Source organism: Odocoileus virginianus, chromosome 30, assembly GCF_023699985.2.
Source record: "Odocoileus virginianus isolate 20LAN1187 ecotype Illinois chromosome 30, Ovbor_1.2, whole genome shotgun sequence".
Lineage (NCBI taxonomy): Eukaryota > Metazoa > Chordata > Mammalia > Artiodactyla > Cervidae > Odocoileus > Odocoileus virginianus.
In genome coordinates, this window is record NC_069703.1 from 13587776 (window position 1) to 13592910 (window position 5135).

Sequence of the window (5135 nt, forward strand, 5' to 3'; positions counted from 1 at the left end):
TATTAAATAAATTTAATTTATAATTGAACTTGGCACAAAGAAAACATTAGGCCAAGGCGGCATCTAAAGCAATAGTTAGGGAGAATTTTAATTGATTATATTAGAAATAAATGTCTTGTATAAATAAATGTCCAGTATATAATGACAATGAAGAAGGAAATGGCAGTCCACTCCAGTATTCTTGCTTGGGAATTCCAGAGGACAGAGGAGCCTGGCAAGCTACAATTCATGGGGCTGCAGAGTCAGACACAACTTGGCAACTAAACAATAACAATATAAGAACAAACCAAGATTTATGACAGGATTCTGCATTTATTTAACATAAAATTTTATATAATTTATCATACATTTAGAATAACGGGTAATGGTGGGAAAAACAATATTTTCATTGCAAATGATAAAAAACTTGCAGCAAGGTAGGGATGGGAACTTCTTCAATGTTATAAAAGGCAAATATTAAAAAATTATAGCTAACATGATAGGCAAAGTTTAACATCTGAATATCATCTCCCTAAGATCAGAAAAAAAAATGCAAGGACTCTCTTTCATCAGTTCTGTTTAACATTGTACTGGAGGAACTAGTCATTGCAGCAAGAGAAGAAAAAAAATAGGCATACAGTTAAGAAAATAGTTGTCTTTGCAGACATTATCATGTACATAGAAAACCCTATTAAATGTACCAAAGAGCTTCTTGAACTTATAAGGGAGTTTAGAAAATTCATGGAATGCAAGATTAGTCCAAAAAATTAAATATATTTTTATGCATAAGCAATGTATACTTAGAAATTATAATAAATTAAAATTAAATTAAATTATAAAACAGTACCATTCACAATAGTTTTAAGAAACATAAGTAATTCAGAAATAAAGTTAAAGACATATATGTGAAACTTGTCCTCAAAATCAACAAAACATTGCAGATATTCAATAAAACAGCTTAAAAAATTGAAAAAGTACACATTATAAGAAGCATGCTATCAGACTACTACTATGCTATTAAACTAGAAATTTCTAAGAGAAAGATTACTCAAAGATATTTGGAAAATGTCCAAATATTTGTAGATTAAACAACAGACCAAAATAACTCATGGGTCAAAGAAAAGCCTTGGGAGAAATTTAAAAATATTTTGAAGTAAATGAAAATGAAAATACAACCTTTCAAAATTTATGTAAAATAGTAGAAAAGGTGCTTAGAGGAAAACTTATAGCATTAAATGCATATATTAATAATAAGGTTATTATTAGTAATAAAAACCAGTTCAGAAATCAACAGAAACAAAATACTTGAGAAAATCAACAAAGTCAAAAGTTGGTTCTTTGAAAAAAATCAATATAATTGATAAATTTCTAGCCATACTAATTAAGAAAAAGAGAGAATATATAAATTATTAATATTAGAAATGAAAAAGGTACCATCACTACTGATCCCACAGACATTAAAAGGAACTAAAGAAATATTATTAACAATTCTATGCTCACATATTGATAAAGATGAAGTGTACCAATTCTTCAAAAGACACAACATAATCACAACCCACAGAAAGAGAAACAACCTGAATAGCCCTGTATCTATTAAATACATTGAATAAATAACCAACAACCTTCCAAAATAGATCAACAGGCTCAAAAGGCTTCACTGGTGAATTCTATCACATTTTCAAAAAAGATACCAATTCTATCCAATCTGTTCCACAAAATAGAAGCAGAGGGCACACTTCCTAACTCATTATATAAGGTTAGCCTAACTTCTAATACAAGAAACTTTTAACATAAGAACTACAGCCACAGCCATTGCAGTACATTGAGCTCCATAGAGACAGCGCCGGGGCAAGTGAGAGCCGGACGGGCACTGGGCGACTCTGTGCCTCGCCGAGGAAAAATAATTAAACATGGGCAAAGGAGATCCTAAGAAGCTGAGAGGCAAAATGTCATCATATGTATTCTTTGTGCAAACTTGCTGGGAGAAGCACAAGAACAAGCACCCGGATGCTTCAGTCAACTTCTCAGAGTTTTCTAAGAAGTGCTCAGAGAGGTGGAAGAGCATGTCTGCTAAAGAGAAGGCAAAATCTGAAGACATGGCAAAGGTGGACAAGGTCCATTATGAAAGAGAAATGAAAACTTATATCCCTCCTAAAGGGGAAAGAAAAAAGAAGTTCAAGGATCCCAATGCACCCAAGAGGCCTCCTTCGGCCTTTTTCTTGTTTTGTTCTGAGTATCGTCCAAAAATCAAAGGCGAACATCCTGGCCTGTCCATTGGTGATGTTGCAAAGAAACTGGGAGAGATGTGGAATAACACTGCTGCAGATGACAAGCAGCCTTATGAGAAGAAGGCTGCTAAGCTGAAGGAAAAGTATGAAAAGGATATTGCTGCATACCAAGCTAAAGGGAAGCCTGATGCAGCAAAAAAGGGAGTTGTCAAGGCTGAAAAAAGCAAGAAAAAGAAGGAAGAGGAGGAAGATGAGGAAGATGAAGAGGATGAGGAAGAAGATGAAGAGGAAGAGGAGGAGGAAGAAGATGATGATGATGAATAAGTTGGTTCTAGCGCAGTTTTTTTTTCTTGTTTATAAAGCATTTAACCCCCCTGTACACAACTCACTCCTTTTAAAGAAAAAAAAATTGAAATGTAAGGCTGTGTAAGATTTGTTTTTAAACTGTACAGTGTCTTTTTTTGTATGGTTAACATACTACCGAACGTGTCTTTAGATAGCCCTGTCCTGGTGGTATTTTCAATAGCCACTAACCTTGCCTGGTACAGTATGGGGTTTGTAAATAGGCATGGAAATTTAAAGCAGGGTCTTGTTGGTGCACAGCACAAATTAGTTATATATGGGGATGGTAGTTTTTTCATCTTCAGTTGTCTCTGATGCAGCTTATATGAATAATTGTTGTTCTGTTAACTGAATACCACTCTGTAATTGCAAAAAAAAAAGAAGAAAAAAAGTTGCACCTGTTTTGTTGACATTCTGAATTCTTCTAAGTAAATACAATTTTCTTATTAGTATTGTTGTCCTTTTCATAGGTCTGAAAATTTTTCTTAAGGGGAAGCTAGTCTTTTGCTTTTGCCCATTTTGGATCACATGAATTATTACACTGTTTATCTTTCATATAGCTAGCTGATAAGAGCTTTTGTCTGCGCACCCTGCATACCCATGATGAGGGTAATAAAAGTTGAATTGAGACTGTTTTCATCCATAACTGAAACTTAAATCTTGACCAGTTGATAGAATAGACTTTTGGACTCTGTGGGAGAAGGCGGGGGTGGGATGTTCCGAGAGAATAACATTGAAACAAGTATACTATCAAGGATGAAACATCACCAGCACAGGTTGGATGCATGAGACAAGTGCTCAGGGCTGGTGCACTGGGAAGACCCAGAGGGATGGGATGGGGAGGGAGGCAGGAGGGGGGATCGGGATGGGGAACACATGTAAATCCATGGCTGATTCATGTCAATGTATGGCAAAAACCACTACAATACTGTAAAGTAATTAGCCTCCAACTAATAAAAATAAATGAAAAAAAAAAAAAACTACAGCCAATAACTTTCATGAACACAAATGTGAAATTCTTCAGTAAAATCTTAGGAAATTAAATCCACAATGTATAAAAATAATTATACACCATGACCAGGTGGAATTTACTCCAGCTATGGAACACTGTTAATGGATCAATCAATTTCACCTATCACATCAAGAGGATAAAAAAGAAAGGTGATATGATCTTAGTTGCAGGAAAATCATTTAAAAAATCAACCCCTCATTCATGATTAAAGCTCTTAGCAAACTAAGAGAGGAAACTCCTCAACTCGATAATGAACATCTATGAACAATCTAATAAATAATATATTTATTGGTGAGAAATTTGGTGCTTTTCCTTTGAGATTGAGAACAAGGTAAGATTGTGCTCTCTTACCTCCCCTGTTCAACATCATACTGGAAGGCAATAAGACAACAAAAGCAAATAAAATGTGCACAGATTGGGAAGGCATAAATAAAACTCTTGGTTTGCAGGTGACATGACTGTACATGTAGAAAACTCCAAAAAAATAGAATAAAAAATTTGCCTGAAACTAATAAGAGATTATAACTAGGATGCAGGATACATGGTCAATATGCAAAAGTCAGTTTCTTTCTTATACACAGCAATGAGCAATTTACATTTGAAGTTAAAAACATAGCATTTACATTAGTGCCAAGAAAATAAAATACTTAGGTATAAATCTAATAAATTATGTATTATGAGTAGATTCAATATTGTCAAGATATAGTTCTTTCCAACTTGATCTACAGATTCAATGCAATCACAATAAAAATCCTAGCAAGTTACTTTGTGGATATGGACAAAGTTAATCAAATATTTTTATGAAAAGGAAAGAGACCCAGAATAGTCAATATAAGTTTGAAGAACAAACTTGGAGGACTTACACTATCTGACATCAAGAGTTATAAAACTGCAGTATTCAAGGCAGGGGAATATTGACAAAGGAGCAAACAGACCAATGGAAGAGAAAAGAGTCCAAAAGGACTCACACATATACATTCAACTGACCTTTGGTGAAGAAGTAAAGGTAATCCAATGGAGAAAATACAATCTTCAACAAATTGTGCTAAAACAACTGGATATTCACATGCAAAAAAAAAAAAAAGGATCTAGACAGAGACCTCGCACCCTTTACAATAATTTACTCAAAATGAATCATAAAGTGAATATCTGTGTCCCTCCAAAATTCATACGCTAAAACCTAATACCCAATGAGACAGTATTGGGAGGTGGGGTTTGGGGAGGTGCTTAGGTGATGTAGGTGAAGTCGTCAAGAATGGGATTGCTACTTTTGTGCAAGAGGCCCTAGAAAACTCCCTTGCTCCTTTCACCATGTGAAAACCGTAAGAAGGTGTTATTTATGACGAAATGGGCTCTCCCCAGACACAATCTGCTGGCACCAAGCTCTTGAACTTTTCAGCCTCCAAAACTGAGAAACAAGTGTTGTTTATAAGTCACCCACTTTATGGTATTTTTATTATGGCAGCCCTAATGGACTAAGAATTAAATGAAAAACACAAAGTTATTAAACTGTAAAGATAATGCAAGAGGAAATCCTAGTAAACTTGTGTCTAGCGATGCCTTTTTAAATACAG

The 5135-nt window shown here is 34.5% G+C and overlaps 1 pseudogene; it reads left to right on the forward strand.

The window, feature by feature from the left end:
- The first annotated feature begins 1789 nt into the window (after positions 1-1789).
- Positions 1790-2627, forward strand: LOC110128710 (high mobility group protein B1 pseudogene; annotated as a pseudogene).
- The last annotated feature ends 2508 nt before the right edge of the window (positions 2628-5135 follow it).